Here is a 13,377-nt window from a genome sequence, read left to right as displayed (position 1 = left end):
AGACATTACCAATAAAGTGCAAGCAGTAAGGCAATAATATCAACAGATACTGAAGCAGCAAAGTAATGTAATGTGTGTCAAAATAGAGACCATTAAAATTACATTTAAATGAGTAAGGCAGGCATTTATTTGTGTCCTTCAAAGCATGCTATCCCAGTTCGTCGTGCCAGTTGAATTCCGTCTCTTAGAAACATTTTAGTCAATTTGAAAATTTTGTCATTGTCCCTTTTTACATTTATTTGTGTGGATTGCTCAGTATAGAGACATTTGATCAAAGAATTGTACACATGACTGTAATTTAAAATAGGAAGAAGGGGAGACTATTTTATAGCTTATTCAAGTGAAACCTCCTAATGATTATAGAACCATAGAATCATAGAATAGTTTGGGTTGTAATGGATCTTTAAAGGTCATCTAGTTCAACACCCCTGCAATGAGCAGGGACATCTTCAACAAGATGAGGTTGCTCAGATCCCTGTCCAACCTGACCTGGAATGTTGCCAGGGATGGGGCAGCTACCACCTCTCTAGCCATCCTATGCCAGTGCTTCACCACCCTCATTGTACAAAATTCCTTCATTAGATCTAGTCAAAATCCACCCTCTTTTAGTTTAAAACCATTACCCCTTGTCCTATCGCAACAGGCTCTGCTAAAATGTCTGTCCCCGTCTTTCTTATAAACCACTTATAAGTACTGAAAGGCTGTAATAAGGTCTCCCCAGAACCTTCTCTTCTCCAGGCTGAACAAACTCAACTCTCTCAGTCTTTCTTCATAGGAGAGATGTTCCATCGGCCGATCATTTTGGTGGCCCTCCTCTGGACCCACTCCAACAGGTCTATGCCTTTGCTGTGCTGAGGGCTCCAGAGCTGGGCACTGGACTCCAGGTGGGGTCTCACCAGAGCAGAAGGATAGAATCACCTCCCTCACACTCCTGGACATGCTTCTTTGGATGCAGTCCAGGATAAAGATTGGCCTTCTGGGCTGCCAGTGCGTATTGCTGGCTCATGTCCAGCTTTTCATCCACCAGTACCCCCAAGTCCTTCTTGGCAGGGCTGCTCTCAATCCCTTCATCCCCCAGGTGTAGAGTTACTGGGGGTTGCCTTGACCCAGGTGCAGGATGCTGCACCTGGCCTGGTTGAACCTCACAAGGTTCACACAGGCCAATTCCTCGAGCTTGTCCAGGTCCCTCTGGATGGCATCACCATCCCTCAGGCATGTCAACTGCACCACTCAGCTTGGTGTTGTCTACAAACTTGCTGAGAGTGCACGTGATCCCACTGTCATCATGAGGGCAGAAACTCCTTGAACAACTTGAAGAAAAATATTTACTCATCTTGTTTCAATTTGCTTTAAGATTTCAACAGATGGGCAGAACATGTGCTAATCAAAATATTCATATTTACTAGAAGGGTTGTTATCTTTGTGTTTTTCTAGTAAATAATGATTTGGTATTGTTTTTGCAACAGATGTTGATTATGCCTAGCTTCACACTTTTAAGAAGAATGCATGGGACATATTTATATAATCTTTATATGTGTTAATGTTTTACACCTTGTACACATACGTAAAAATGAAACTGGTATTTAGCTGGACTCTGTGTCCCTCTCTATACATGCATATTTTTATACATGTATAAATGCACAGGCATGAACAGCTATTCAGTTTGCTCTTTGTTAGGTAGTATCATCCTCTGGAAGGAATTTTCCATGATCAGGGTGGATATTGTGGAAGTATTTCTTATATAATTTTTCAGAAGCAAAGAAAAATACCATTTTGGCATTCTTTTATTATTCAGCCCCAAAACTGTCTTGAACAAGCACTAGTATGGCCTCCTAAGCCATTTTCACTAAGATAATCTTGAAATAAAATGCATTTGAAGAAGTTGCAGCAGTGAAGTATGTGGAACAGGAGGTTTTCCGATCCTTTCCCCTTGATAACACAGAATGAAACATGTGTTCCTTTTTCCCATAGATAATATATAAATAAACTTAGATTAAAATTTATTTTGGCTTTTGAAATGATGTTTACTTAGGAGTCAAAAAAGTTTAGATGCTACACTTAGCACATCATGGAAGATGTAGTCTAACTTCTTAACCTGGATTATAATTTTACTAGTCTCTCTCAGTTGTTAAAATTTTCCTTTAAAATTTTCTCTGGTTTTATCTATTCTTATTTTGTAATCTGTTTAAATACATGCTATTTTTTTATATATCTGTGCCATTTATTTTCATGCATGTTATTGGTACATTTTATTAGCAAACAATACTTCAGACCTCAGATCTGATGCACAAGAATTTAGAGAAGAATTCCAGATAGACAGTTACCACATTTGATGTTTCCACATGATTAGTACTTCACTTGGCCTATTAGCTTAGTTCTTCAGTCCTTCTTTTCCCTTAAAGAATGTTTTTTAAAGTGTTGAAATGGTTTTGTTTTTTATAAAGTAATGTAATAAACTCAATTACTATGTCTTTTGGAAAGGTGAAATGATTCTGTCTACATTTTTCAACCTGAGTTTCTAATTAAAATAAATAGACTACAGAATAAAGACAGAGTTCTGAGAGTCATCATAGTATTTACATCTATTTGAAAAATATTTTAAAAATTTATTATATTTTTACCTGCTTGTGATATTTTAACTGTATGTCACAAGTTCAGAAAGAAAGGATACTATAATATCTTTACAAGGGTAGTTTGTAGCATTTGTAATTCAAGGATAAATAAATTGATAATTTCTGTATATTATGTGTGTAGAATGGAAGATGCGTAATTTATATAAAGGTAAAAAGTACCTAATAGAATAAATTTTTAAATAAACTGTTTAAATCTCTGCTTAGTCACTTCACATAATTGCTTGAACTCAAAAGTGTAAGATAAATGAATATAATGGTATCTGAACTGACCTCAGCATATCATGTCAATCTCAGGCTTCAAATTCTAAAGTGTGAACAGACCGAAGCCTTTAGATCAGGCTCTGTGTGTTTTCAGTCTCCTTTCCCATAGTTCATTTGCATTTCTTCTTTCTTCAGCTGTTTTACTCAGTGTTCACAAATGTCATAGTTCTAACATTGGTCTCCAAACAATGACTAGCTTCCTTTCGAATAAATGATAAATACTGAAAGTGAAAAATGAGCTCAGTGATTCCTTCCCTTTGACAACTGAATGATAATGAGTTATTGTGGGAAAAGACAGTGGCCTCTATAGCTGCAAATGGAAGAGAAATATTCTCTAGGACAGCAAATATAGATGAGATTTCCCTATGAAAACATTTCAAATTGAATTTGTCCAGTTAAGCAGTCTAATTTTTTTGCCACAATTTTTCCTTCAATAATTTACTCTCCTCTCTGGTTAATTCAAGACAGTGGTGTTTGAGGTATGGGGGAAGGGGAGCTAAAATCCAGGTATCTCCATCCTTTATGGATGCATTCTTCGTGAAGAATTATTCTTCATATTGACTTGCTGCCTTTGGTTCAAGAAATTTATTCAAGGGTAGATTTATTGAATTGGTTTTGAATTCAATTATAAAATCTGGAGATTTAAGGTTTTTCTGTGGTGCTAAAAGTTGTTATGTCACTGCATTATATTGTATGAGCCATATAGTGTGAGTGTGTAAATTATGTTCCCCTACAGTTAGCAGATACTGATAGAATAAAAAAAAATAATTTTGCTTTTTTTCTGTTAGACATTCTACTTTACAGCTCCAAAATGACTTTAAAACATTCTTATTGTTGGGTTCTAAAATGGGCAAAAATTACTATTTTATACTTTCCCAGAGATATAAATGAAAGTGCAAAATCCACTGGGAAGTAATTTGTTATTATTATATGCCATTAAAAATAACCTTTTTTTCGCTTGGCTCTTTGAACGGTTCTTCTACAGCACAAAGCTTATGCATTACAAATAGACTTTGAGGCTTGCAGTTCTTTTATGATTCATAAATAATTACAGAAAAGGTCCACTTTTTGGTCATGACTGTTCTTTTATTACATGTGGGGATTAAATGAAACTTTTCTTTGTATCTGAGAAGAGTAGGATTTTCAGCTTGCAGGTAGTTAAGACTTATGCAGTTGGGCAATTGGAAAGCACTACTTAATTTGAATTATCCTTAGACATAGCTTTATGTTTTACTTCAGTATCTTCTGAATTTTTAAAAATCAATATCATTGTAAGAAATGCTTCCATACAAAATGCTTACATTTATAAAAATAGGAGTGATTTTTTATTCTCTCGATAACAGAATAGTTTCAGATGTTTATATCATCAGTTTTAAATGTTTCTGGAGATATCTTCCTCCAATAACTTGTTATTTTTCTCTTTTTTTTCTCCTAATTTAAGGTCCTTATGCTCTTGAAGGACGAGAGCCAAGCTCTTTGTATTACTGTGTAGAAATGAAAAAAGCTTCCAATAAACAACTATACAGATTTTTAGTTGCTTTCTTTTTGAGACAAATAAAAACCTGTATGAGTAGAGGAATTTAAGTTTCTTCCATCTTTTTATTTTCTCTTCCTCCTCTTTTCAAATGCAGTTTCATCATATTGTTTGGACTCTATCTCTTTTCTTCAGACTTATAGCAAGTCTTGCCCTATAGAGCCTTGTAAGGAAAAGTTAAGGAGCTTCTCTTGGCTCTTCTCCTCAAGGATAGACACAGTCTTCCTCCTTGTAACTTTCATGCAAAAGGTCTGACAGCTGAAATTTTCAATACAATGCAGGACAGTTTAGCCATGCCTCTTTCGTTAATCAAAATCTCAAAAAAACCCAAACAAACCAGGAGCAGGGAATGAGAGACTCTTCAGGAGAAAGAAGTATCGAGCATTCTGTCTTTTTGCACCAATATTATATATCCTGGACAATAAATCCTGTGGTCTGTCAGTGCTCTTTAGAGCACCATATCTGCTTTATGGCTGCCTCACTGTATTAGTGAAAACACTGGTCTGATGTCAACATTTTCAAAGCTATGTATAACACTTAACTCCTACCGAGTTTTTTTCTAGTAATGTTCCTAAATTAATGTACGGTCACTTACTCATACGCTACTACTTATTGAGCATTATTATCAGTCCATTTTCAAAATATTTCTACATAGAGGATCACTGGATTGTAACATCTTCATTTAATAATGTGTTTCTTTTTTTTTTTTTTTTTTTAAATCAAATAGAATGCTACATCACCTCCTTCTTTCTGCATTTCTCAAGATGACTTAGTTGTTTTTTTCAAGACTCCCTAGGTTTTTGCTAAGGGCTGCTGTGCTAGTCATCACCATCAGATTCAAATAGTAAGAATGTTTCACAGGACAGCCTAATTAGTAAGCCGGAGGCAGAGTATCAGTAGAAACTTCAGAAATGGGTTTTGCCTTACTTATCTCAATTTGGAAAATTCAGGACTTTGTCACAGTGGTTTATTTCTCTTCCTTTGTGGCTAATATTTATGACTGCAAACTGCCATTCAATTCATATTTCTTTAAAAATATTATAAATGTCATAGTTAAACAGATATATCAACTGAGTAAACATTAGCAAAAAAAAGGCAAAAAAAAAAGTCAACATTTGAGTGCACTACTGTTGAGAAGTTAAACTGGTGCTGATAAAAAAATAGTGAACAACTATTGTAAGATCTTACTTAGGGTTTGCAAGAAAGGTTTCAATCTATTGAGGCCTTGAATTTAGAACATAGACATATTGGTCCTTTAAAATATTTATTCCAATCACATTAACAGCTATAAAATCATCAATTTAAATTCAGAAATTGTTATTTCTCCTTCTTTACCAGATTTTCCATTAATTCATTGTATAGATTAACCACATGATCACATAATAATATATTAGAAAATAAAAATAGATAGGAATATATCATAATGCAGAAGTAATTCTAGCTCATATTTCTACAAAAATCTACCTTTTTCCCCTGACCTATCTTTCTCCATCTAAACCTGCATCTCAGACTTCTCTTAGTGTTCATCTTGGCTATCTTACTGTCAAGTTCAGTTGAACATCACCAAAACTTATCTCATTATTTTTACTTGTCTTTTTTCTTCCTTCATTCTTGTCACTGTTCCTAACACCAACATTCTCATAAAAGTTCGAAACCATAAGGGAGTAATTTTAGATGTTTTCATCTTTATTTCCCTTTCCATAGAGACTGTGTTCATGTCTTGCCATGTCTTCTAGAAATCTTGAAAAATCAACCGTTTTTTTTCTTTTCTTGTCCATACAGTAAAATAGCTCTCAGGCCAAATTTTTCTTTTATATGTTTGCCTGCAGCAGCAACCCTGTTTCTGTCTTCTTAGAAGTTCATTTATCTGTTTCTTGAGCTCCATGTTCCTCAGCGTTTTGACCCAAAATTTTATATGCATGCTTTTCTCTTATTGTGCTGCATCAGTGCTGTTGTAAGTGCTTCATTTCCATATCACTATTCCTGTCTGAATGATGAGAGCATCATTAAAAGTCCTTGATATTTTATTTTTGTGTTCTTCAGAACTGTTAGCAACAATTATTCACATTTCAACAGAGAATTTGACTATGAAATGAATCCCAAAATAGATTTTCTTTTTTGTTTCCTAGTTAAGACAATTCACTAACTATAACTGCTGTTGTCAAAAACATTTTTTCATTAGAAATTATTTTGGGAGGTATTTTTCAATCAATTAATGATATGTGAATTTCTCTTTGGAATTCGTTGTTTTGGTACTCTATAGAGGAAGGGAAACAAAATCTATTCAACATTTTAATTGAAAAAAGTGATGATAAAATTAGAACTTCAGGATCATATATTGGCCCCCAGTCAATTTGTGGTCTTAGTGATTTTCCTTTTGAAGACTTGGGTAAAGACTTGTTGTCATGAAACTTTTTGACTTCAATAAAATAAAAGAATTCTAGGACACAAGTTTTTTATCAGCTATCTTAGGAATAATTCTTCCCCTGCTAGTATATCATGTCTTCGGTGAGATATGAGGCAATAATATGCATGTTTTACGTTTTTCTTTAATTGGGTAAGCAAGCAAAATATTTTTGTTAGAGGAAAAAAAATATTAATTTAAATTTGATGTTATTCTCTCTGTCTTAGTTCTCCATACTTGTGGTAATATTTTAATACTGCTCACAGTATATTAAAATACGTTGTAACATGTCAAGCAAAATACATTGTAACTTGTCGAGCCCTGCAAAATAATTGTCGAGTCTATTAACACTTTTCTTGTCTGAAAAAGAATCAACTTCAGAGTAAGATAACTTTCCACTAGCATCTGCAAAATGAGCATACATCTTCTGTGAAAGTACAACACACATTTACTTGTGAAAAAAAACCCCAAACAAAACAAAACAAAAACCCCTCCAAGCCCACAGGAACTCAGAGCACTGCTTAATTTGCTTTGTGAAAAGTAGAAACCAAAGATATTTATTTGCTTTCTTAGAAGGGGGAACTGGGTGCATGTACTTGCAGTATTTTATTTGGTAGCACTTTAAAGTTTAGTTCTTAAAGTTTGACTTTACAAAAAATGTGTAAAAAAAGATGGTAAATCTTAATTATAAGTGTATAAGTTGTTGAGGTTTTTTATATTACTTGTTTTTGAAGGACTTTTCTTTCTTTAAATATACTGGCTATAGAAAACCTAAGTACAATACAACATGTGAATGAGTTTAAGAGATCTTACTTTTTTAACTAATAAATTGTATGTTGAAATTTGCAACTGATCATCAATATTAAGAAAAAAACCCAAACCTATTCTATCTTCCTTTAAAACAAAGCTGTGTTGAGTGCATTAAATATATTTCTTTTTTTTCCCATAAATAATATTATTCTAAAGCCCTGGTAATCCTGGGCAGATTTTCTTTGTTCAGAGAAGTGGTATCTTTGACTTTTGTCCATTAACATATTGAATAGATACAATTTTGATGACTGTCTTTTTTGCATGTCAAATTATTTGCTGAGATTAACATTATGGCAGTTGTCTTAATTTTGACTCATTAAAAAATTGAGGTTTGTCTGTGAAAACCATGGAATTTGAGAGGGTAATCAATGTGTAGTTTTATGAAACAGCGGGCAGCTCGTAATAGATGTGAAAGGTAATTTTTGACAATGCCTCCTTTACTCTCAGAGTTATTGTATTAGGTATTAATAATTACAGATGTTCTCAAAGAGGATGGAGGATTTTGGTATGAACTCCCTTTTCCAGACACATTTTTAAAACCTACTTGACATCTTACATCAGGCTTCATAACATCAATTTAATCTTGAGTACAATTCCACGGATTAGAATGTTGTACATTGGAGCGGAAGACAGGCTGCGAGAGACTAAATTCAGGATTAAAATGCATAAACGAATGTTTTGCTAAAAGGTGCCTGTTGGAGTACCAGCTACATAGGCTTCTGTTTTGGCCAACAAAGACCTAGTGAAAACAATCATAACAGAGCCGAGAGAGAAATTTGACTTGTCTTCTAAAGCTGCGTCCAATGGAGTAATTCAGGTTAGATGCTCCATGATCTCAAGTACATCTGCATAAGGCAGCTGATGTGACAGAGGACATCCATCCCATTCTAGAGAAGCACATTTGAGGACAGGTTGGCTATCCAAGGTATCTCTTATGCAGTAGACATATTCATGAATACAAAACATTTTTCTAGAACTTGGTCAGATGGATTGCTCTTTAGACTTTATCATCTCTGTTGATTAGACCAGTGAATGGCTTTGATGGGAGTTTAAACTGCTATGGATTAAGCCAGTACACCATCACACATAAGTGTTTAGTGCCAGTTAAGCTTCCGTAAGCTGTCCAAGACACTCACATAGTGCTGGCAGATCTAAGAATTATGGGACACCATTTCATTGGTGGAACAGCAGATAGAAGAATGGGGAGACCTTAGAGCATGTCACAAGCTCTAGTCCCCTTCAAAAACGGGACTGGAATAAGAGCCTAAGCATCTGCCTTTTGGTGTTAGCTCACACTTAAGTCTTGCTTGAAGCAATTGTGAGGCTACAATCTGTTTTTACAAAATTGTATTTGTACCATACTTGCTACAGTATTCACTGAGTGTTCATCTTATTTTTTCTAACTACTGTCAATAAATGTGAGTAGATAAATTCCTTCCTCAATAAAGTATACCAAGACTTTTCCAAATGTTGATCCTTGTTTATGCAAGTAAATGTAGCTGTTTTGTCATGGAATGATGCAATTTTCCAATTATTTCTTTTCATTATCCCTGTCACCTATCAGGTTTGTATAGGGTGTTGGAAAAAATAAGGATTATCATGAGAAACTATGATGTGAAAAACAGCTGTCTGAGAACATTTATCCATCAAGAAAGAAAATAGTAATTTTGCTAACAGTGCCTTCATAACAAGTTTCTGAGGTTTTTTTGTGTTCCTAATGTTTCTGTACCTTTAAATAGATCATTTCAGTTGTCTGGTTAGAACTGTTGTTTTTCATCTGGTTATATAGTTTGATGAAATACTTTTTTATTAGGCTAGTATCATAAGATAAATTATCTTACAAATCTTGGTTTAAATTAATCATCTTGTTTCTTAGGTAAAATATAGATTTTGTCCATTTTTACTTGAGAAGTAACCACATCTATGCATCAAAAAAATGAAAAAAGCACCCAACAACTTGCATGTACTTCAATTTCTCATTAAAAAATAATCTTAATAAAGCTTAATTATTTTTGGGGGTGAAAATACATGATTTCTGTTACTGGTACAATTTACATGTTACGTAATATTCCTCACCAACACAAATTGTATTCCCAGGCAAAAAGTTATTTTTCATTTCATTACAGTCATGTGTAGACTAATCAAATGACTTATCTTAAGGAGTAGGCTAATCAGTTACCATTGTTCGTGTAATAAGTGCATGTTTATCCCATGCAGGATAAATGTGTGATTGTCCTGTGCAGGTGGGTAAGGTGTGTGGTAATCTTCATTGTTCTCAGCCTGTGGAGGTGGAGTGATTTTGGCCTGGATTGTGGTCAGTTGCTGTTCTGAGAACCCTGAGTTCATTGCTAAAGCTTGGGTCATAATACTTTTCCATTGTCTGAGAGTCTTTCATTTTGATTCACTGGTGTTCATTTTTAGCACTTCTCATCTACATTTTGAAATGAAGGTGGAAAGTGTTCAGGAATCCTTCAGAGGAAGAGTATACAGGTCTAGAAGTAAGGCTAGAGAAAACTTGTTTTGAAAACTGAAATTTTAGGTAAAACATCAACAAATAAATTATATTACAGGGAAATATTTTAATGTTATGTCCCTAATATACTGAGGAAATCTCATCTCAGTGTAGAAGATATATTGTAACATATACTAAATTCTGAGCGCTCACAAACCACTTGTTGGGTGTTAGTTTGAATGAATATTATTGAGAGGAAGATAAATACTCAGCTCAGCAGAAGCTGTAACATTTTACCTGTCTTTGAATGGTTTTCACCTGCAGAATCCATATCTATCTTGATTTTGGAGTTTCCAAGTCTTCTTTGCTCATAGATTTCATTACAAGATGTCCTGTTCAGCTATAAATCTTTCATAGTTTTTATAATAATTACTGCTTTCCTTGTATGAGATTACATGGGATATGTTGAGCAGTTTTGCATTACAAAAGTCAAACTTAAATTGTCATTCAATACATAATATATAGTACTTACAAAGGAGTCTAAACTCCTCTCTAAGTACAAAATATAAGCTATATTTTGGACAAACTATGTGAAATTGGTTACTTTTTTTTTTCAAAAAGCTAACATCTGCAACTGTTTTATATAACATAAATGTGAACTCTGAACTTTTGAGGAGATGATGTTTTGGGGAGTAACATTCCATAAACCACATTGTGTTTTGGCAAGTCTGCCTTTATGGTATAGATGTTGCTTGAAACAGCAACTCTGATAAATACAGATAGATGGTAAGTTGAATGCCTACTGATTTCTGCTGAAGTTTTTTTATGTTATCTTCTAGTTTCTTGGCATTTTATTTTATTTTTACCTACTCTCTTAAAAAAAAAAAAAGGACACAGTTCCCTTTCTTCTGTACTCTGTGTATGTTTAAAATACTACTGTTTGCATTTCAATTTTCTTATCCCTATCTGCTTGTATTTTCATCTGCTTTATATTTTGTTTATAATTTATCTCTTTCCTGATTTATTTGAAGGCCATCTGTTCTGAGTGCATTATTATGTCTTGGTTTACATTTATTTACCCTGAAGATTAAGAATTACTGTTCTATGTTGAACCATTCTCTGAATTTCTAGCAATCATTATTAGTTACATTTGTTAAATTACGTTGTCAGTCTCCTACACAACCCCTTCTTTAAACAAAGCTACTAATTCACAATATTTAATATTTAAAAATAGTATTGTAACTCCTTCCATTTATTCTGTGTCACGATTAAGTATCCATAATTCTTTAACTGTTAAGTGCCTGTAATGTATTTTTTATGTATATGTTTACTGTTTTAAATATTCATATTATCTTCCAGTTATTGTTGTTTGCATGCTTTCTTTTCCTCATTAAAATAGCATTTTGTTTCTGTCCTGGGATCTATAGGATACATTATTATGGTAATTTGTAATATGCCAGAAAATATCACTTGTGCTTTTCAATGCCTTTCAGTCTAATTGCTAATTCATTAATCCACAACTTCAAGCGCTCTGACCTTTTATTTCCAATGTCATTTGTCCCAAGCTGAATGAACAGCAGCAGGTGTCTCCTTGACAAGCATCTAACTGTGTCTCTTTTGTTGCTTGAGCTTCTGTTTTTCACTTCAAGCAAACTGAATATATTCATAGACTTACAGAACCTCTCTGCAAATTCTTATCTTGCATGTCTGAATTTATCAAATGAATTTAGTAGCCAGAATCCTTCATGATAAATAGGATGTTTTGCTGCGTAAAACTATTAGTTTATAATTTCTATTCCTTGCTGTGAACATTTTTCTACCTGCCCACATTCATAAAAAGGATGGTTGCCCACTTCCTCTCCCCCCCGCCTTTTTTTTCCCCCCCGTTTTCTTTTTTAGGTGTGGCCAGTCACAGGTTCTCAAGTTTCTGGAAATGATGGGGAATCATTTCAAATGTTCCTTGAGAAGTTACTGGCAAAAGAATTCTAGCACTGGTCCAAATCAAGTGGTAATCAGGGACCAAATATTTTAGAGACATTTATTTTTATTAGTGGATTCTTCCTTAATATTTGAAGGTTTATACAGATGTATTTTCTTAGATATTTTGTTATGTGGATTGGTATTGTAAAGAATGTTACACTTATTCTAGAGTAAGTGTCTTGTCAAAAATGTATCCAAATCTTGTTACATACAAATCCTCAAGTCATTCTTCAAATGCATGGTAATTGATTATCTTTATTAGTTTTAAACATAGTTTGCCTGTGAAGAAAGAGAATTGAAATCTTTCAAAATGTCATGTGCAGCATTCAGCCCTGTCACTTCCATGTCTTATGATTTTCAAGTTAGTTTGAAAATTATCCTTCTGGCTCTCAAAAGAGGTATTGAAATACTGTATTATTTCATAATTTCAAAATGTAAAAGCAAAACTAGTGTAAGATCTACATTTACCCAGTGTAATAATACAGAAAAGACAGGTCAGTTAGGAAAAGCCACCACAGAAGCACAGTGTCATTGCTCTTCTCTGGACTAATCCTGTTGCTATTAGAGACCTGCATAAAGGTGCGACAGATTTGTTGAAAGAGCAGTAGCAGCTTAGGTTACAGTGGGATCATGATTTCAGATGTCACTCAAGTGTGCCTGAATCAGAAAACTAGAACCAGGCACCAGCAAAGAATGCCATTGTACTAACCATGCTTTGTGGGATTGGGAAATAACACATTTCAATTCTAACTTAATGGTCCTGTATCTAACTTGATATCATGTTATCTCTAGGACTTCTATTGAATTACTTGCTGTATTTAAATGTTCAAACTTATCAGGTTGAAGTATCTTTACAAAAATTGTTCTGTAGTGTAGCCATTAGACAAATATATTTTCCCTTTCCTCTTAACTCCTTACTGTAAACCAGTAAAGTAGAAATAAGAGAAATGACATAGATGCCACATTTTAATATTTAAATTCTTGTAATATTTGAGAAATTTCTGGTTGTCTTTGTAATTTAAAAAAATATTTTATGTATTTATTTAAATCAATAATATTACAGAAAGTTTTAGGAGGCTATATGCCAAACCTAGTTTCACTACCTGCAAACTTTCTTTCTCTGGGATTTCTGAAGACCAGACTTACCAGTAAAAACCGAGGTGGAACATGAATTGAATGCCTCAGCCTTCTCCATATCCTTTATCACCAGGTTCCCTGCCTCATTCAGCACCAGCTTCACATTTTCTCTAGCCTTCCTTTTGTTCACAGAAACACAGAATCACTGAGTCATTAAGGTTGGAAA

The sequence above is a fragment of the Phaethon lepturus genome, unplaced genomic scaffold (genome assembly GCF_000687285.1).
Source record: "Phaethon lepturus isolate BGI_N335 unplaced genomic scaffold, ASM68728v1 scaffold434, whole genome shotgun sequence".
NCBI lineage: Eukaryota > Metazoa > Chordata > Aves > Phaethontiformes > Phaethontidae > Phaethon > Phaethon lepturus.
Note: the sequence above shows the minus strand (reverse complement) of the source record.